General features: G+C 42.8%; 1 long non-coding RNA gene across 15 annotated transcripts in view; it reads left to right on the top strand.

Annotated features, from left to right (window-relative positions):
- Positions 1–849: 849 nt before the first annotated feature.
- Positions 850–22,238, top strand: part of LOC137481765 (uncharacterized) — a 39,109-nt gene continuing 17,720 nt past the window's right edge. For 2 of the 15 annotated variants that reach the window (XR_011003663.1, XR_011003661.1), the window contains exons 1-6: positions 850–1,464; positions 1,649–1,811; positions 12,894–12,990; positions 15,098–15,373; positions 19,931–20,843; positions 21,899–21,990. This is a non-coding gene — a long non-coding RNA (uncharacterized lncRNA). Of the gene's footprint in view, positions 1,465–1,648; positions 1,812–8,636; positions 12,684–12,893; positions 12,991–15,097; positions 15,374–19,930; positions 20,917–21,895; positions 21,991–22,238 lie in introns of those variants that run through there. The other 13 variants (XR_011003658.1, XR_011003657.1, XR_011003662.1 and 10 more) reach the window with 8 other exon arrangements.

The raw sequence follows: 22,238 nt of genomic DNA, 5'->3' as shown, positions 1-22,238 counted from the left end.
TCTAATGCAACAGGCATTCTTCTATGATGAGACACAACATTGAATAGCAACACGTTTTCAGGCACCCATCCACACAGGCTTCTAAGTCCACAGGATTCTGTGATAGGTCATAAAGGAGGGATACATCATTAAATAATCATCTCAACATTGTCATCACCTGCCACCTGTCCCCAAAAGGAAAAGTTAGGAGAGATAACACGACAATATGAGAGATGATTAAATATAAGTCTGTGGTACTCTCCCAAGACACATAGCAAATACCTTCTTTTCCTTGGTAGCAGGAAGCTCATTACTAAAGGATAATCTTATTTTAAAGAGATTGAGTTGTCTTTCCAAGGCATCTTTATGTTCAGCTACCCTTTATTAGTTGCCTTCTTGTTTGTGTCTACTCATCACATCTTGCAGTTTCTTGCTGCTTCACTCTTTCTGTTTCCTCACCATCTAACCTTAGACCATTCCCTTTCTTTCTTTCTCTCTGAAAATCTGCCTGCTGGTATTTTCCATGAATCCATCTGCATTAAATTATTTATAGATACAATAAAGTCTGCTTTTGTCTAATGTTTATTTTCTTTAATAACAAGAAACATGGGGAGAATGTTCCAAAGAACCGAAAAAGGACATGAGTTTTCCTGGACGCCAGGCAACAGTAGCCAAAAAGTACAAAACAAGATGTAGGATGTTCATAAGATGCGTCTAAAAATAATAATCTTAGTACTTTGGTATCTAATATGTTCTTTGAATATGTTATATTTCCCAGATCTGAGCCTTGGTTTTAATGCTGTCATGACACTCTGAAGGTTTTACTGGACAATGAGTCACTATGGAGGCAACCAGGAGCAATAAGTAGATGGCAAAAATTAGAACAAACAATATATCTCGCTAAATGAGTCACTGCTAGTACTTTGTTACCTTTTACTGTTTGTTTGAATTTACTTTCCATTATGATTTAAAGGCTTTTCCCATCTCCTTTTCCAGTGGAGGGTTTATGCTTCTCATTGCTTCTTTCTTCCCTTCAATTATGCGAGCCATGCAAGCATTTCCCCTTGAACACTTTCCAGCTCCCCCACTCCGTCCCTCACCCACTCCATGTCCTCCCCCTCGTACACAGCTCCCTTCTCCACTGTGTTTCCTGTGCTGCCTAAACTAATTGTACTTAGCATGGATGTGGTGGGGGAGGTAGGGTGGAAAGGGAGAAAGTAAAGAGAGGACTTCTGAGAAATCTGTGTGAGTTTCAAACTGGAGGCTCCCCTGCACATGGAAAAGATGGAAGATGTAGAATAGGCAGCAGAAGGAAGAGGAGAGAGGAACAGATTCAAGTCCAGGTCCAGCATGGCCAGAGACAACCTCAAGGTAGGAGCATGTTGGTTCTCAGCTTTTTAGAGGGAGCTGGAAGCTGCAGAGATGGGAGCCCAGGAGATCCAGTCCCTGCTCTTCACAGCACCCACGTGATGCAAAATTCAGAGGGTAAGACTTGTGGAGCTCTCCCTGCCACCTCTCCTGGCAAAAGGTTATTGAGCGTGTGGGAAAGGTTGCTTTGTTTCTTACTCACTGTTCCATACCCCTTGACCACTCACTCTACTGCAATTGCTTGTCTAAAACACTGTTCACTGTTCACTGCCCCTGTCCCCACCCCATTCCAAAACTACAGGAGAAAGGGCACTGACACCACAGAAGCAATGAGCTGCACATCAGGGCCATTCTTGCAGGATGGGGATGAAATCTGCCTGGAGGACTTGCAAAATTCAGTCCCTGCTCTCCTCACAATGGGAGTGGATGTAAACATTGCCTCTTTCTCAGAGCAGCTTTTAAGAGTGAGTATTTGCCTCAGAAAGAACAAACACACACCATCAAACAACTACACAACTAACAAGCCCTCAGAGACCAGCAGCTCCCAAAAATCAGCTCTTTCTGAAAAAATCAGTTCTCTCTGAAACTTCACTCATTTGGATTCAAAGGTACCTGGACACAGAACACTTGAGCTAGAGAAACTGCACATCTGTGGCATGTGTTTATTTATTTATATACCTGTTTTCCAATCTTGCACCTGCCTACTTTAGCTGATCTCTAGCTATCAAATTGTGATGGAGCAAAAGTAATAAAATGCCTGTAGGACAGAAAAACCCTGCCTGAAGTTCTCCCATAGCTCAACCAGACCTAGAAGATGCACAATTCAATTAAAAGAAATATAAAGTTTTTCTCTCCTCACCTCGCCATTTTCCCCTTCTGTGCATTTCATACATCCATATATATATATATATACACACACATACACACATACGCACACACACACAAACCCACCCCTCCCCTTCCCAATCCTTCCTTTAAGGTTTAATTTAACAATAACATTTGCGATCGGGGTCCTGAGCATCTCAAGGGCATTGCGCTTGAAATTGCACACACTCCGCACCATTTATCATAGCCTGACATGTGTCATGTTCCAGACTGCAGCTCCAAGAGGTTACAGCTCACGACTGCTCCTTTGTTGATCAGCTGCCGAGACAACTGAGGCACCTTTCTTTCTTTTTTTCTTCCTTTTTTTTTTTTTTTCTTTTTTTTTTTTTTTTTTTTTTATTATTAAAGCTGCACCGTCCTCTTTTCATAGGGCTCATTCTGACACAATGGAAAAAGAAAACAAATCCTTCTCTGCTCTGTGCAGTTCCCTCACCAGATCTTCCTCAACCCAAATTCTGATCATATTTTATTTGGGTTCAGTAGCAAAGCTTTGGCTGGTTAATATTACTGCTTAATGCTGGATGTAAGAGGGATAGACTGTTTTCAGGGTAGCTCTGTGCCTGAGGAGAAGAGCAGGGTGTATAACTGCTAAGGATACTGGGGACAGTGCTAAGGCAGTTCCAAAGTGCTTTCCTGTGGCAGCACACAGACTTGCCAGGCGAGTGAATTCCTTCCATTGCTAAACTTCAGTCTTGCAACTTCAGGGAAATGAATTTTTTCTTCTCAAGGGTTTCTATTTCATTTACTCCACCTCTCCTCCTTCACTTCCTTGGTGCCTTTCAGGCTTCTTGCTGCGTGCAGAGCACCTGAGACCTGCATGTATCTTTGCAGGAATGATGCATACAGCAATTCAGCAGACCAGGCTGTTTATAAACAAGAGCCACTGAACTGCATTCATAAATCACTTGTAGATCCTACTTTTGCCAGTCTTCATCCTGCCAATCAACATTTGTATAGGATATGGGTACGGGTGTCACTGCCACTTAATGTGAAAAGGATGCAACGTACTACTGATAGCAAGGAATGGGGTCTGAACGCTGCTCTAAGATCTGAACAAAAGCAGACTTTGTATTGTTCTGCATTCTCAAGAATATCGGCATATCAGGTGAACTACAAATTTATTTTTTAGCTATTTATAATGAAGAGTTCTTGAAGGCAGGAAATGATGAACTGGAGCCGATTTCTCCATTTCCTCTCCCTATTTTCATGTTCTGCTCTGTCCTGGAAGACCTCAAGCCTGAAGGTTCAGATCCCAAAGTCTGTCAGTGTTTTGGAATGATACTTGATCTTTCAGATTCCTATTCCCCTCTGAGCTCTAAATCACGCAATGTTCATCACCACCTGTTAGCATCAAGCACAGCCTCTGCCGACACAGTTGGAGTTGTCTTACTTTCTCTCACACTCTCAGCTCTTGTCGATGGATATTTTTGGAGGTTTCCTCGGTTTAGAGGCACTTGATTAATCAGTAGTGCCAGATGGGAAGGCTCAACTACTACCACCATGTGTGTGTCACACGCCTATTAGATTCACTAACAGAGGGTTTTCTTGCCATTGGCCAGCAAGATTTTGTACTTTGTCCTTCACTGTATGGTTTTTTTGCCCATGTCAAACCTCTTTGCCTTCCAGTTTAGCACGCTCTCCTCTTGAAGTCTGATCTGAACGGCGCTTTGCTGCCTGAAGGATGCCCTGTTTCCTCCCTGTTTCTCAAGGAGAGAAAAGCCCAATTTTGTGTCTGTAGCTGGGTAGTCCCACATTCACAGCATCCTCTCCAAGCTGCTCCCAGGCTCAGCATGGAGCAGGCTCCCCACTGCCTGTGATGCATCTCCCCCTTTGCATCTCTGCTTGTGTTGCTGACCTTGACTCGTGCTTGATCCCCGCCCTCCCCCTTTGCCAGCGTCAAGGCACCTGCCTGGCCCTGCAGGGATGATGTAGTGCCACCAGCTGGGATGGCGTAAAGCAGCGCCGGGGCTCGGCCAGCTTCCAGTCACATCACTCTGCCTGTCCTGGCGAGAGCCACCACCTGCACAGTCCCACCTTCCCCCACACTGAAAGGTGACAGTCTGGCAAAAACAGGACAAGGCACAGAGCACAGAGAGGTATAAGGGCAGAGACCAGCAAAAATGCTGCTTCTCCATCGCTTTGCCACTCTAAAAACCACTTGTCTGTGTGTGCCAGACACTGGCACTGCTGCTCTGCCCCCAAGCAGCAAGGAAGCTGCTTGACTACCCAGTTTTAAAGGAATATGATGTCTCCCTAAAACTCTTAGGGAGGCTTACTGAGGATATTTAAGAGGGCTGGAGTTCTGTTATTTATGGAGGGGCTGTGCCCAGGGTGTGCCTGTGCCTGTCTCTCTGTTTAGGCCACCTGCTCCCATGAAAGCTGCTGTGGTGTTTTAATTCCTCACTCCAGACCGCACAGGGGCCAGTTTAGCCCCCAGCAGTTTTAAATGAAAGATGAATAATTTTAAGGGTATTTTGTGGATTTATAAGGGTGAAGTAAGGAGTCTACAGAAAGGAAGAAAATAACAGTCTATGGCAAAAAATATTAAAAATAACTAAAAGCCCAGTAAAAATGAAAACCCCCCTCAGCTTTCTCTCTCCAACCATGGATATTGTCATTGTAATACTGCTCAGAAATGGGGTCCCATTGGGCTGGGAGTGAAAGTGAAGCACAGATACTCTGAGTGTAGTAGAAAAGCAACAAGGAAAACGGCACACAAAATAATCAGGTGAGCAGACAGGGCTTCAGCTGAGACCATCCTCTGAATATCTCAACCATGGAGTACAGCTAAGATGGGATTCAGAACTGGCTCAACATCCTGCTCTCCCTGTGGAAGGAAATACGGCTACAGCAGCCTCTATTTATTGGGATGGCATTGGGGGATGCTGGAAATTAATTGGCTCCTCGGATATAAGGAATAAAAGTAACCTTGCGTCTCTCTGCTAAAAAGAAAAGGACAGAACCACCAAACCAAGCAATATTTAAATAATAGGAGAACCAATAGTGACTTAAAAAAAGTACTTAAATGCAATCAGGCAGAGTGGAGGAAAGAATAATGACATGTGTACAGTAGACACAATGTAGATTACAATTTATAACAGGATACAGGATGGAGCCAGCACTTGATTAGGGGACCATGTTACAAATTTTTCAGCATATGTCCTCTGTTTTTCTTTGCCTTGGCATAGAAGGCTGGGCACTGCTGGTAAGTAAATCAGATCGTCAGAAAATGCCCATGTTGATGAGAATTGTAGGATCCAAGGAAATTAACTTGACTTGTATTTTAGACAATTCTGCCATATCTATTCCTTGCCCAGAGCTGTCAACTGAGAAAGAGTTGTGCCTGCTTGCAGCTTTAATCAGAGATAAAAATTACCCCTAGTTCATGAATATGTTTATCATGGAGATAAGTCAATGGCAGAGAATAGATTCTCAGCACACAGCTCTGCATGTCTTGCACTAAAACATGTCATATACTGATGTGTTTTGCTCTACAAATAGCACCCTCATACTCCACTCATTGTCCAGACACAGACAGAGCCTGGGCAGGGAAAAGTCCTTCAGACGGAAGCACAAGGAGCTTTTGCTGATGACCTTGGAGGACCTTAAAGCTCCTTGGGTGTCTGCTTGCTGTGGCTTGGCCACCATCTATGAATCCTTCACCTGGCTGCCAGGGGAGAGGTGAAGAGGGAAATTATCATTTGGTCTGATCACATAGGCTGTTGGGGTTCCTTTGATCATCCTCTGTGTCCTGAGGCTCCTTCTCCCTCCTGGATGTGTTCCCAGCTGCTGTTGTCTGGACCCAACATTTCAGGCATGGCTCCTGACCATTAATACCAGTAAGTCATGCTCTGTGGTGGGGTGGGGGGAAGCTGTGATGTGCTGTTTCCTGTGGGTAGTCAGGCTATGATAAAAAGGAACCTGTATTCATGAATAATTTTTTTCCACTTTTAAATGTCTTTTTTTTTTCCCAGTCTGGTAACATCACATCCCTCCAAGTACTTTAAATAAAAGAAAGCAATACCAGAACAACAACAAAAGCAGGAATGGGAATGACACAGCAGCAAACCAGAAAGCAAATGGTTGACAAGGGATATTTATATGTTGCATGGTGTTATTTTGGCTGCTCTGTTTGTCCAAATTGCCCTAGAAAACAGAGAGAGCACAAGCAGCTAAATGAAGGCTCCTTGAAGTTGGGGTTTTGCTGGATGCTGATGTGTGTGTGCACTGGCTGTGGGTGTATTTCTGTGTGTACATTGGGGAAGAAGGAAGATTGTTATTGTGGTCTCTTTCTAGACAGGCATAAACACCCCTGTTTATTTCCAGCATGCCATCTAAATTCAAAATTAGCATAAGCTGATGGTGTTAATTGATTTATATGCATGCAGGCAGTGGTTTATCAAAGGTAGAGGGACATAAGGTCACTCCCCTAAGGGCCTCCTGGGAACAAGTATCCATCTGAGATAATATTGAGATTGGCATAGTTGGGAATATAACTGTGTCCAAGTATGGAGAAACTGAGTTCTTTGTCATTAACAGCAAAATAATTTTCCTATTAATATTATAATTCTCCTTTTAATAAAGGCTGCTCTCATTGAGGTCTAGGAAAGTGCCCTCCAGGTCTGCTCTGAAGTGGCCCAGGCTGCAGCTGGAAGGCTGGCTGCCTTCCCAGAGAAGGGAAAAGTCCTGTCCAATTTGCCATCTGAGCCCAGCTCTCGGAATTTTGTTCCTTTCAGGTCAGTGTACCTCAGCCATTGTGGAAATGCCAGAACACTTTCTCTGAGGAGGTCAGTAACGACACAGAGACAGGAGGGACCAACAGGGACTTTACTTTCTGAGGAAATTTCATTAAAATATTTTCCCTGAGCTGTATCAAGAGCAAAGCCAGAAAAGGGCCTTGGCTTGCAAGGAGGAAAAATACATCCCCTCTTGAAGTGCTGGCCCCTCAGAAGGGAGGAAAGGAGAAGAAGGATTAAAGCTGTAAGCAGGCACGACTCTTTCTCAGTTGACAGCTCTGAGCAAGGAATGGATATGGCAGAATTGTCTAAAATGCAAGTCTGAAAATGCCATGCCCAAAATGTGTCCTATTGCTATTGGTTTTCATTATCTATTTTAAATAACCTTGTTTATTTCATGAAAATGGGTTAATCTGAATGGAACTTTTCCTTTCAATCTCTCTGTTTGTTTGCTTGTTTGCCTCTTACCTTTTCTTGGGTCAATCTGGGGAATTCAGACATGAAATCCATCTAAAAAAAGCATCTTCCACTTGTAAGCAAAACTCCCTTGACTGCCAAATTGGGAATTTTGCCCTCTCTAGTAGGAGCTGTAGTATCTGATTGCTCTCTGACTAAGTAGGAGCTCGACAAGGCCACCTTTACACTGAACAATCCCATATATCAGAGGCCACCCCTTTGAATTCAATGGCTTTACTGGTGCTAAGAGAGGGTATTGGAAACAGTCTGAAATCACACCTTTCACATAATAAGCAGCAATGAATAGAAAAGAAAAGGAAACAGGAGGCTTATAGGATTTAAGGAGTTTCTTTTGAAGAAAGAATCCACCCTGCTGCTGATGGCCAGACGCTCATGTGGGTGTTGAGATGTGCAAATAAAGCAGGGTATAAAGTTGTTAGCAATGGTTCACAGCAACAGACCAGCTCCTGCCAAGGAGAAGCAGGTTAGGTAAACTTTTCAGGTGTTTGGAGGTGAATCTTTTCATTTGTGCACAGCCCTTGTTTGACCCAACTATTTCACATCATTACCAATTGCTTTGTTCGTACATATCAAACTTCCTTCTGGTGCTTTATTGGTTTCTGCTCTTGCTGACCTCTTCCAGCAGTTTACTTTCTAACATCCTGAATGCTTCATCGTGACTGTTCAGCACACCTCACCGAGGACTGAGATTAAAAGTTTAAAAAAGAGAAAGAGTGAACACAACAGGAGAGGAAACAGAAGAGCTTTTGGCAGCAGCCTGGTGACACCCTGGGGGGAGTCAAATGGGATGAGTAACCACCCGAAATAATGGCAGAGGGGAAAAAAGAGAGAAGAGACTCAAACAGCAGGGCCTGAGTGAGAGAATTAGTAGGAAGATCAAGCTGAGAAGGCCAGGGGAGGGGAGGAAGGCAAAGTCTATCTCTCCATCTCAGCTCTCTGTTCCAAAGAGAGACACTGAGCCCTATTAAAATAGAAAATGGGACCATTTAGTTTACAACACTGGGCACAGATATCTTGTATTCAGGGTCTGCTGCTTTCCTGGACTGAAACTCTGCCTGGCTCAATAAGAGCAGTCCCAGGGAAATCTGAAGTGAGGACAGAAAGCAGAGAAGGTGGGAATTAAACAGGAGGAGAGCAGATAGTGTCAGACCCACCTGCAGTGGCTGCAGGGCACAGCCAACACGGCACCAGCAATTTCTTCTCTCCATAGGTGCTATAGAGCTGCATTTTTATCCCCTCCCCCAGGACAAGGCTGCAGGGACACAGGGAAAGTGAGAGGACATCAGCCTGGCCAGGGCTCACTGTGGCTGAGCCCAGGATCTTCTACCTCCTCTATTCTGGCAAATCTCACTGGGATTATGTTTAGGCTGATCAGTTCTTGGTGAAGGATAAACATTTCATTTAACACAGGGAGGATGAGATTTGGGAGCCTGGCTCCTTCTGGATGGAGTGACAATGGAAATATTCAGTACTCATGCCAGGAAACATCATAAGATTTAGTGTCAATAAAAGAAAGAAATATTTTGACAAAACCAGAATATTTTACTTGGGTTAATTTTTTAAAAAATAATTCTCTATTATATGATAGAAAATTAAAATGTAAAGTCAAATATTGTTGTGTCCCCCTCAAAAAGTTGGCATGGGTTCTTTATCAGAGTCAGGATCTTTCTTCTAGTTTTCTTCCAAAAACAGGCAGTGTCAAAATCAGTTTGATGTTATGAAATGTTTCTGTGTTGATGGAAGCACCTAACTAATAGTCAGGGTATGTATGGCTATCTCTGCTGTTCACATTACAAAGAGCCTGACCTCCAGGTGCTTTCCGAGGCTTTCAACTCAGTTTGCAAAATTCAGGCTTTTCTTTAGGTTTACAGTACCATGAAGCAACATAAAGTTCAGTGATAATTGGATTAGGTTTTGACAAATATGAAAAAAACATTGAGATGTAATGTTAAAGCAGAAGGAACTCCAGGAAAGAACAACTGGAGGTCTATTTTGTGAACATACTGAATATGTGGCTACAGCTGCAGCATATTCAGAGTGTATAAAGTCTCTAACAAAAGACATTATGTAAACTTTTTATTTGAATAAGAAAAAGAGTATTTGACCTGCATTCTTTTCTCATTAAGTATATTTTTTCTGTGCACATTCTTTTGGGGTTTTTTTTTTTGATGCTAATGAAGAATTAAATTATTACATCTTTAGACTAATGACTCTTATGAAGATTATTTTAAAAATTCCTTCCCACCCTTTTCAAGTCCTGTTTCATGCTTAGGAGACACAGAGAGTTTAAACTTCCATGTCTGCCTTTGGTATTTCTACCAAGTGTAGATTTGTGACATGTGCTGCCATGTCCCAGGGTACATAATGCTTCACTTTGGTGTCCTTGACATCTTTGGTCCTTTTTGTGGCTATCTCATAATTCATGCAAGTGATGCCATACAACTGTAAGTTTTTCATGAGGTCATAAAACTGATTTATAGAGGTTTTCCCATAATCTCCAAGCAAATTAAAGAAGGTTGATGGAGCTATGCAACTCACTGTTGCCTCAACAATGGTCTCATTCAGAAATGACACTGAACAAGATTGAGGTATTAAGATATCAAGAATGTCCTTAAGAAGCCTTGTCTGTCTGTAAAAAAAAAAAAAAAGTGATGCCTACAAGCCAAGAAGGGCTGTTTCTTCTCTACACTTAGCTGATTTTACCCGTGATATCTACCTTAAGATTAGTCAGATAGTTTCTTACTTCACTTTCTGCTTTCAAATGGAAAAGTCTGATTAATCCAATGCAGATCAGCACTTACAGAAAAAAAATTGAGGTTAATCTCCTTTCCCTTCTGAGATGCTTGAAGTTTTGGATTATCCATTTTGCAGTGTTTTATTTTGCTTTTCAGCTTTTAAAATAATTTTATAATAAGGGAAATATTCCAATAAGGAAAAATTCTAATTCCAAAAATTCCAATAAAGGAAAAGATATTTATATACACCCGTATCTATTTGCATAAATATATATATATATATATATATATATATATATAAACCAGATATATCAAATTGAATATTTGTAGATCTAAAACTGTGGGGGTTTCACATATATAGGTACTAAAATATTTAAAATGCACATATATAAAAAAACTAAACACAAACCTCAAACTCTATTTCCAAACTGTTAAAAGTGGACATTTCAGAATTGTGGGAACTTTATTCTTCCATCTTTATTTCTGAAGCTGTTTGTGAAGCACTTGCATTTTGACAGAACTATATAGTCCAAGAAAATGAGCTTTCACTAAACTGCCTCCAACTTCAATATATGCTCTGTGTCAAACTCAGAGAGAGCTTCCAACCTCTGTGGCTGGGGACGAGTACCAATTACACTGCACCCAATGGCCTATAACTGTCTTTTTTGCTTCTGTGAATATCACTTTTCTAGTTAAAATCTTCAGGACAGCTTGCAAAGTGTTTGCTACTATTGCTCGGGAGTTAAAAGTAACCTTGAAAACATTTCTCCATGGTAGTAATGGAGGTGATTCTTCCATCCCTTCTCAAAAATGGCAGTATATCGTTCCTATCTTTCCTCCTCAAACTCTGCTCAGCAGGCTTCTGAAGACCTTTTTAAGGTGGGTGTTATCCTTTTTATTTTCTTCTTATTTGAATATTTCATCTCAAACTTCACAGGGAGATTACTATCTCCCAAGTGTGTGAAACTAGCCAGGAGTGTTTTATATGTACATTGTAAAGCATTTGATGTAATCTGTACTGTGATTATACATAAATAAGTAAAGAAAATCTTTTTAAAATCACCTTTGTATTGGAATGAGGGGGTCTTTACCAAAGAGATCATACAAACTAAGAGAGTTCTAAAGGTGAGAAATTCAGGCCCTTTAAAGAGTATTTGAAATAAAACCCAGGAAGCATGCACATTATAAGTATTAGTTTTATTATTAGAGTGAAGAAATAATTGTTAGAATTATTTCCTGAGTGATGTAAAAGTGCTAATAGAAGTATTGAGCCATATTCTGATCACAGTTTTGTAAATTGCAAGCAACTTAATGATATGAGTTCATTAAAAGGGAGATGGCATCAACCTTGCCATATTCAGGCACCGTACAAAGAAATGTAAGTATTTCAATAAAAGACAGACACATAACAGAACTCTAGTTCAAGTCAATACTGCCTTATGGCCAGTGTATTGCAACAGGCTGTAAAAGAAAGTAATGAAATCATTAGATACTGTGTCTTTGCATCCTATTTTCTATTTACATGATAATAAACCGCTATTAATATCATCATCCTTGTTATTGTTCTAGTATTGTGAATTCTTGTCATTTTCTCATTATTTTCCTTTAAGCCTCAGATGCTGGAATCAGGTGATCACCTAGTAAATTTCCAATTTTTTTTTTTTTAAATTTAAATGTACTATCCTAGTTTTCCTAGTTGTGGAAAGGAGTTCAAAAGCACATTTTGAGTGCAGCTCAAATCACCTAATTTTATGTAACTACATCAGATGAGTCAAAGAACAAAATTTATAAAATCCAGGCAGTGTGTGAAGCACAGAAGCTGCCCTAAAGGTCCCAGCATTTAAATGAAACTAACTCCGTTGTCGCCAGTGCCAGTAATTACAATAAGCCTGGCATTTCTTGTTACCCTGTGAAATTACCTGCAAGGCCTTTTCATATTGTCTCCATGCTGTTGTTTTCATGCTCAGCAGAGCATTAAGAGTCAATGATGGGCAGCTCTTGTGTTTGACTGCGAATCGTGGGGCATTTTGCTTTGGACTCTATAGAAAAATCCTCAAGGTGTTTATTGACAAATGCTTCCTGCGGGCTGCTGTAATAGAGAATGCCCCTCTCTGCCCACTCCCCACTTCCTACAAGGCCAATCTGCTCCACATCTAGGCATGCTGTTGCAAAAAATATATTTTTTTCAGTACCCTCTGTAATGTGCCTTCAACAGGAGCTATGGATCAAGCGTGCTCCAGACCAAAGGCACTCAGTCCTCCAGCTCGGAGCTGTGTGCTGCCATTTCCCCTCCATTTGTTTCTGTGGAGCTGACTGTGTGTGCGGTCATCCATAAGGGTGCTGAGATACCCTGGAGAGAGGAGGAATAGCTGCAGCTATTTTTCATTATTATATACTTCACTTCGTAATAAATGAGATCCATAGCATGTGAATGCCGCTCTTGTAGATCATCATATCAGCAAGCACAAGGAACCTTGTGTGCCACAAAGCTAAATAAAATAAAGTAAGTAATCCCGAGAAAAATAGGCTGGGGGGAGACCACTGAGTGTTCAGGACTGCACAGTGCATCCTGTCAGCCTGAGAATGACCTCAGGACTTGCAGCAGCTAGAGCATGGGTAGCTTTAAAGCTGAAGCCGTGGTCTACATGCCTGTCTCATCTCTATCCACATACAATGCAGAAATGTACAGACTTGCACTTCCATTGCCTTGCAGGTGTCTTTGGCATAACAGGGACCAGCAAACAACTTGTGACCCAAAAGGGAAATAGCAGCAGTAGCAACTGGGCTCTTCTCCAAAGCTCGTGATAATGGTGAATGTTGAGCGTCTCTATAAAGTAGAGCAGATCAGATGTGGAATTTTCAGACCAAGTTTATGACAAATCTAGTTTTGCACAACCCCCATGGTCTTGCAGGTAGGGCAGGTATTTGTCTGCAGTGTGACACAGCAGATCTGGATTGTCCTGCTTAGAGTCCAAAGTGAGTTTCTCTCCTGTTAACATTTTGACCAATAACCCAAAGATGTGAGCTACTGAATACCTAGCCAGTGCTAAGACAATTATGGATATCTATTTCCTGAACAGCAGCTATAATTCAGGAGAGGAACTTTGGTGTTTTTTCCATAGGCCAGTGATGCTTTGGTACCTTCTGCCTTTGCAAAGTGATCTATGTATTGGAAGGCATAAGGAACCAGTCCTAAAGCTGGGTTTGGTTTACACAAATGCTATCAGGAGGCTACAAAATAACAAAACCACATTCAGAGGCATAAAAAGAGTGAAAGAATAGAGATAGGATAAAATGTAGCTATTTTCTGGAGGTGAGGATTCTACCTTACAGTTTATTTGGCATCATAACTCTTGTATTATCACAAACAAAAATTTACACATACACACACAAACAGAATTCTCCCACTGTACTAAAACACAGTGGTTTTCTTCACTGTGTTTGCCTTGGATGTGAGTTGAGAGGATTCTGGTTTGGTTAAACTTTCTGCCTCTCAGATAAAAAACAGCAGCAATTTTCTGCTTGAATTTCTCTGTGACTAAATCCATTGATCATCCTTTCTCTCAGTGAGTGAGGAGTGTGTTTTCTCTTTAATAACTACTATCCTTCTCCCTGAATATTTTTTTCTCTCCCCTTCACTCGTTTGTGTTGTGTTGGTCAGTCCACTGCACTATTCCTCCGAGAGACAGAGAGAGCGCAAAATTGAAGTTATTTTATGCTTGGTCTCCCTCGGTCCCAATTTTCAAATCTTCATGTCAATTTTCACACATCAGTGTCATATGGTGAATGCTATGGAAATTTCAGTGGGGTCCTTGGGAGACAATTTATACATGACCCCCTATTCCCTCCCCCAACCAGGCTGCAGACCCTGCCTTTACAAAAAATAAGTGGATTTATAATTAATGTGGATTTTAAAATATGAGTACATTCAGAAATTTTCCCATTTGCTTGCCTCTGCTGCAGTACGAGTTCAAAGGAATACAAGCTCTCTCTCTTTCTCCTTTCTTACCCTAATGAATTGGCCAAGTTAAGTTCATATAAAATTACCTCATGTTGAAGTAAAAGATCAACTCATTATTAACTTTACTTTTTTCCCCTGAAAGTTATGCTGATGCAGGTTTATCAATCAACTAATCACCAGTTAGCAAACACAGTCATTGCCACCTACTTAGGTGAGCAAGTTTAGGAGGAAATGGAAGATGGTGAGTTTGGATGGGTAATTATAACTTCTTTTAAACTAATGAATGTGCATGATCTTAAGAGTCCTTGGCGAGTAAAATCCTAGAAGATACAAAGGCTCAGCTGACACCACCAGAGCATTTCAATCACCGACCTTAAAATGGGCCCCTGACATCAGAAAGGGGTACACATCACCTGCTGCATTTTACAGTGTTAATTATCCTCTCCGTGGGCAATAAAAGGATGACAAGTTTTCCAGGTTACATCTCAAAACATTTTAAAACTTAAGCCATGCATGAGGAGACCTAAACTGCACCCAATCCCCACTCTTTAGATTTTACTTAAAGATGGTACTGAGGCATCACAGGTACCTGATTTTCTGTCTCACCCACCCCAAGCACCTAGAGAAAGATTTTCAAACATCATCAGACATGAAGTTTTGGATAGTTTATTTTAGTTTGTTCTTTTTTTCTTTGACAAAAACAGCAAATAGTAACAGGGAAAACCTAATGCCTGACTTTGAAAGAGCTCCATCTTCCCTCCCATTCTTTGTGGACATTCAGCACCTCTTGCAGGTTATCTGCTATACCAAAAATAATTTTTTGTATCCTTCAATCTCTTATGTATCCTTCACCTCATCTTTTTCTGATTTTTTTCAGTTTTGAAGACTATCTTGGGAATTGCAGTGGTAGTAGAATTGTTGAGGGAGTTTTTCTTCTGAAAAACTCTGGGGATCAGGTTTGGGCTTTGCAATGCAACCTCTCATCCAGGAGATGTAGAAATCAGAATCACATCATCCTCCAGTTTAAGTAGCTTCAAAGCCAGCTGCAATTTGTACAACAGCACACTGAAACCCTCCACCAAGCTGCCTTCCCTGGTGATTTGGTGTGCAACCTCTGGATGGGATAGCTGTATTGGAATTGTTGTCCTCCAATATGGCCAGAGGGAAATGAACTGGATGAGCATTCTTCTGTGCCACACAGGCACCAGCCAGTGCACTCCACGTGTGTGCAGGTAAGAACACACTGTAGTTTGAAGTAACATGACTCTCAGAAGGGCTGCAGAAAATATATTTATTTGGCATGCTGCCATTTTGCTGCTGGCTGCAATCTTATCACCTCTCCCAGTCTAGGTCAGGGGAACCCCTGCAGAACAATTCAAGAGGGGAAAAAGAGCGTCTGTAGGTCCTGGGGCTGCCTCATGCCTTAAGGTGCTGTTGTCTCTGGAGGCACTACTCAAGCAGAATCAGAGTTCCTCTGATATGCTGAGAGCAGCAGGGATGGTTTTATGTAAAGCTGAAAGCTGTAGGGAATGTTCACTGTGAACCATGTGAAGATCTCAGCTTTTTGCCTTGCTGGAGAAATTAATCTTGGAACAGTGACCAAGATTGCCCCATTTTATCCAGGACATGCCTATAGCACTTCTCTAACAAGTCTTCTGGTGGTGGATGAGGTGCAAACTCTGGGACAACTTTGCACCACGCAGTCACAGGACCATCAGTTGAGAGCTGCAGACCTGCTGTTCTCACCAGCTCCTCTGAAAATCAGAATTGCCTGTATCTAGGGTTAAATGAGGCATTTTCACTGCTGGAACAGCCTGCCTTACACTGATGTAGCTGGCAGAAGGATAGAGCCCTCAGCTATATTGTATATATTCCTGTTAAGACAAGGGGTAATCCACCAAATTGAGGCAATAGCACATAACTTAGAGAGTGGGCACGTGCCTCTGCGTGTGTGCATGCACCTGGGTGTGTGAGAGACAAAGGGGGAGATGAGATATATGGAGAAATACATGAGAGATGAGACTGGAGAGATAATTTCCAGAAAATACAGCAACCATCAGAAACTCTGTCTTTCCAGCTGGAGGGTTTTGCAATGCTGGTGCTTCTCTCTTAACTTGACAGCTCCACTCTTAGCCCAGCTCGTAGTTGCTGCCTATAAATTTAATTAGAATGGGGGTAGGGGAGGAACAAGCCTGCACGGCACTTGGCACAGCGCTGAAAATAACCAGCTTTAATACCTTTGACATTGAAGCACCTGCTAAGGGCACAGGCTCCTGTACAGCTGACCGACCCTGCTCTGGTGACAGGATGTGTCACTTTGCCTGTCCTCAAAACGTGCAGCCCACCCCATAACCCAGGGGACTGCGTGCATGGCTCTGGGGCTGGGCATGTCCCCGAGCACCAGGAGGGAGCATTGCACCCTGGAGGCACCAGGGAGGGACACCAAGCACCCCTGACCATGTGAAAAGGGAGCTGCTCAGGCACTGCAGCGTGCCTTGTGTATTTCATTTTTCTCTCTCTGATGTAGTGGGCTATTTTCTGTGTTTGCAACTAAGTGCTGCACTGCAGCCAGCCGTGAACATTTCTGTTGGCCCAGCTGGCCTCTTGTTTTAATGCTGTTCTCAGGGCTCTCCCTGGGTAGAGCGGGGAAGTAAACAGATTGGAACTTTGCCCACACATATATATTTAATTGTGAGCTGATTTTGTGCTAGGGAAATGTAATAGACCCATCACTTCAGGCAGACAACTCCCAGCAGAGGCAACAGGTTAGAGACTTCCCCCACTTCTGGAGCTTCCTGAGATGTAGCAGGTCTTATGGATGTAGGGACTCTTTGACAGAGATTGAACCTTTTATACTGTTTCTGATAAGCTCTAGGCAGTCTGGAGGCAATTTAGGGATTTGAGGGATATTTGACCTCTTTCCTATGCATACTTTGGGGATCTGCTTGTGATCATGGCTTTGGGTCATGTTTGGAGCTGTCCCAGCTGAGAAAAGAAAGTCCCAGAGCTCCTCTCACAGAGTCCATCAGTGACATAGTGTCAGGATGCAAATGAAACCTGGACCACATCTGACCCTTTTGCCACCATTAAGTGGCACTGATGCTGCTGCTAGAAACACTTTTCAAACGTGTAATTTGATTTTTTTTTAATTGTGTTTGAATCTAACCCAATTTTAGTTCAATTCAAGTTAGACAAATTGAAATCAAGATCAGATTGAATTCCCCTTGAAATCTGAGGGTATTTTCATATCCTCCAGGGAAGGACTCAGTGGACCTGAACTTAATTTGAGGAAAAAAAAGGCTTCAAGTGTCTTGACATCCTCTTCACAGAATCATGGAATAGGTTGGGTTGGAAGTGTTGCTTAAGATCATCTAGTCCATGAGCAGACAGACAATGAGCAGAGGGACATCTCACACTAGACCAGGTTGCTCAAAGCCCCTTCAGGTCTGACCTTGAATATTCATCACCCTCTTTCTTTTTAGGGCTCCTTTGCCATGCACCACCCTGCCTGGCTGTATTGCTTTGTTCCAAAGCCCTGGAAGCAGCTGCATTTGCTCAGACCTCAGGATGAAGCAGCACAGGCAGCCTCTGAGCAGGGCACCACGTCAGGCAGAGGGGTGCACACAGCCTTTGCATACACACGCAAGACCTGAGAGGGCAAGACAAAATCCATTTTAAATATGCAATCGAGTCGTGCAATTTTCAGCCTATTCAGGCTTGGCAAATGCCTTTGAGGGATCAGACTACCAAGCACCACAAGTACAGTTGTGACTATGCACCAGTCTGTAATGCAACAGCTCTGATGTGAAGTTATTACCGCAGGCACAGTGTTGATACCTGTGTTAAGCCTCTGAGCATTGCCCAGTGTGAACTATGTGTTTCCACAAGACTGAGCAGACCCAGACAGAGCTGATTGCTCTTGCAGTTAATAAAAAGCACTGCACTTTCTCTCTTGACAATCCCGACACCTGAGTGCTTCCTACGTATGACAGTTAGCACATTCTGGTTGTTCAGTGGCCTGTGAGAAATGAGCCTCTTCTCAATTTAGTTCCTATCATCAGACAAGCAGTACACACAATAAAAAACACACCTTGACAGTCAGCCCCCAAAGTAGCCCTGGGGATTGCAGGTCCGAACTTCCCTTTCTCCCCTACGCAAAGCCATAAACCAGACGGAATTTATGGGGCTGGACTTCCTTCAGGTAAATCAAGGTAACCCCACCAAGGTCAAAGGAGTCACTCTGGTCAATGCAGAATAGCCTGGAGGAGGGGTACCTCTGCTGACCCCACCAAGTTTCTTCTCTAGATGGGGCTTGTCAAGCCCTCCTGACTTTCACTGGTGGCCATGGTCTGCCACAAGGTCCCCACAGTCAGAACAAGGTAAAAATCCTGCCTCCACCCATAAGCCAAGCATTTGGAGCTGACCTTCCAGAAAGAGCACCAGCATGGGTATGATGTCCTTTTTTTCCAGGAGGGTGAGGAAGGCACAGGGCAGGGGGGCTGGAGGGCTGGACCAGCAGTGGGTGGACGGTGGTTGCTGCGACAGGCTGTGCTCCAGCCAAGCCCAGCTCATCAGGTCATGTCAAACAGAGCTAATATAAATGTCAGTGTGCTGCTTTCAGTTGTGAAATCTGTGTTTGTTGCACTGCAGTTCATTTTCAGTCTTCCAGCTCTATGGATGCTATCAGCTGACATGTCTGGCTGGTATCCTCTGCCAAAAATACACACACTCTCAACATTTCTCAGGAGTTGGGGTTTTTTTTCCCCCTCCCTGTGACATGCTGATGTCAAATTTCTTCCTGGGTCTGTGGTACACAAGACTGTCCACACCTACCAGATAATGAGTTTAACATTTCAAGGACAGAAGCTCTCAGTCTCAGTGAGACACAGGGTGGATGTGCAGGCCTGATTTAGGCTAGGTGCCAAAGGTGGCAGGGCTCTTTTAAGCTTTTTTTGGCATGTTCTCTCTTAAGATAATCCAACCCAACAGAAACAGATGTGTATAGCTCAGAGTACCATTGGTATTCTTATCACAGTTAAATACTTTGTTGTTATTAACAGCAGCTTAAATTCTTCTCCCATTTTTCCTTGCTTTTTGAATAAATTCTGTTCTTCTGAGCACCCAGGTCTCAGTCTTCTATTGATGCTGCTCTGGTTGACTCCAGGCTCTTCATCATCTCCCCACCCTACAATTTTGTGTTGACTTCACAAATAAAAATTCTTACTCTCTTCCATTCTGCTCCCCCACCTTTCTCTTGGCAACCTTATCTGCATATCCAAACTCAAGCATCCATGCTCTGACAATGACTCACAAGTCTACTCTGGTCTTGTTTCTTTTTGTCCAAAACTGAAACTTCATGCAGTGCCTTTGACTTTTACTCACTTGTGGTGAGCTGTCATCTTAAGCTGACCATGAATTTCCAGTTTCCTCTCCACAAAATCTAGCTCCTTTGCCTCTCTCTCTCTCTCTTTTTTTTTTTTTTTTTTTTTTTTTTTTTTTCTATCATGATCTGGAGCTCATATTTGTTACTAAGGCTCCAAATGTAAGGATTTTTTTCAACTGGCTCACCTCCCTCTAATTTATTACCTACAGAATGTGTCTATGTCTTTCTGAGTTTCAGTTATAACAAACAGAAAAGATGCTGAATTTACTGGGGCTCCACACAAATGAAACTCTTACAGAGGTTTAGAATTACTTGGACTTTATCTGTGGAAACATTCTTTATTTTTTCTGGACAAATTGAATCACATGTGTTTTTCCAAATTACTCTGGAAATGTAATTTCTCCAGCTTATCAGTGTGATCAATGTATTGCAGTTTTGGTTTCCTTCTTGGAAGGAAGATATTTCTCCATGGCAGTCCTGTTTCAACAAATGCAAGTTAATCCTTATTTTGAAGACACTCTTCTGCCTCATTCTTTAGCTTGGTCTGATGAGACACTGCTGGTCACAGTCAGGAGGAGTCAGATGGGCAGCCAAGGAGCCAGAATCCTGTCAACCCTCCCAGGCTGGCTGGCTAGGACAGACACACTGTCTCCTCGTGACAGAGAGAAGTCTTCTTCTCTTCCCTGGATGCAGCTGCATTTTATGATGGTCCATGTTCTCCTGCTATTTCTCCTGTTCTTTTGCCAGTTTCTCTTCCCTTGGTTTTGTCTGAGCATTTCCTGGGACAAGAACAAGATTTTTTATTTCAACAGCACCAAGTACAGCAGCTCCCAAACCTCAGTGATGAGGACTGAGAGATGCCTCGTGCAATGCTGGTAATCAATAGCATAAATTAGAAAATGGTTATTAAATGGTAGCAGGGGAGCAGAATGGGACAGGAACCAGAAAGGCAGTTCCAGACTATGTATTTGAGACACTCATGCTTTGGCTTTGATAAGTGGTGGATCAAACAGGAGATGGACATCCATGGTCCTTGTGGGTCCCTTCCCACGGGGGATACTCTACAATTCTGTGGTTGCACTAATGTTGGCAGAGATGTAGGGTCACCAGGACCAGAATCCATTCCTCTGGCCAGTGAGTGACAGCAGTGCTTTTATTTTGGCAGGCCAGCATCATTCCAGCCACCAGCACAAGGCAAAAACATGCACACACAGAGCACCCTCCTGCCCGTGGCAGCCAGAGCACCCTTCAGACATCCCACCTCACCTGCTGACACAACCCTTCAGCGCCCACCAAAATCAAATGCAGCTAATTGGAAGGTGATGACAGCCAGGGGATTGCTGGATTTGCATGCTAATTCCTCTATTTTAGCATCACACAGCCCAAGTACAGGTAAAATGAGACTCTGTACTTCATTCCAGACTATTTCCTGCCTTCTCCACAGTACACATGAATACACACACACACACACACACACACACACACACACACACACTTTCTCTCTTGGACTGTCCTGAAACCAAAAATCAGATGGAGATAGTATTACATGTGCTTTCCAAAAGGCTGGCCAACAACTTCAAGGGGCAACGTGTTTTCTTTCCTCTTGCTAGGACAGGGCTGCAAACTGCAACTTTAGAAATCACAGCAACCCAGCTCATGTGGGAAAGAAGAGAGCTCTTTCCACAGGCTGGGTAACAGCTTCCTCATACTTTTTATGCCTGGGTTTAGGATGGATTCCTGGCTCTTGTATCATATGATACTGTTGAAGTTTTTTTTCGAGTACCCAACCTCCTCCCCTGTTCTACCACTGGCATCTGCCCCTGCTCTAAGTCTACCAATTATTTCCTTTAAGTGTCAGCAGCACACCAGACACACTGAGATATAACCTTTCTTCTAGTTGATGCTGTTAAACTATTACTTGAAACTGAAGTTGCAGTTGACAAGTGCTACTTCAGTCACTAATAACTACTTCAGGCGTGCTAGTGGTGTCTTGGCTCTTAATGCTGTGGCTCAGGGCTCGGGGAGTGTCTTTACAGGTCACTTAGAGCCATCCATCTGATCTAAAACAAGATCAGTCAATCTCTCCTCTGGCTCTGTGCCTTGCTTGCCAGGAGGTTCTGTCTCTGTCCCCCCAGGGCTGCAGCAGTGGCATATCTGGCATTATCTGGGTGGCTTTAGGGGCTGCCCAGATTCCAGAAGATCCCACTTTGGGATGTACCTGTGAGCCACAAGCTGAGTTTTCAGGCAAAGAAAAATGAGGGCTCCAATTCCTTGAGGTTGAATACAGCTCTTTCAAGGGAGAAAGATCTCCTTTACTTGCCTGCATCATAATTTACTTTCTATTTTAAATTCTTTTTTTTTTTTTTTTAAGCAGGTTCTGTGTTCAACACCTTCCTGAGAAAAACAGTATTTCTGCATGGAAGGAGGATGAGTACTCAGACACACACCTGAATTCTGCAGCATCAGGTAAGGAATAGCTTTCCTTTCATTTCCCACTCCCCTTTCTTCGGGCTAAGCTCCTTCAGTCTAATCAAAGCATCTGAGGTATCTCAGACACAGAAGATTCACAGTTTGGCAGAGGTCACAAATATTTCCTTTCTGTTTTGGCAGGGTTTTGGCTCAGTCTGAGGATGAATTTCAAACTGAGTAATATAAAGCAAGGCCAGATCATCAGGGGCACTGAGCCTTATCCCTGTTACTGCAGAGAATCCTCT

This window comes from Anomalospiza imberbis, chromosome 13 (assembly GCF_031753505.1).
Source record: "Anomalospiza imberbis isolate Cuckoo-Finch-1a 21T00152 chromosome 13, ASM3175350v1, whole genome shotgun sequence".
Taxonomy (NCBI): Eukaryota; Metazoa; Chordata; class Aves; order Passeriformes; family Viduidae; genus Anomalospiza; species Anomalospiza imberbis.
This window is presented reverse-complemented; position numbering and strand designations above follow the sequence as displayed.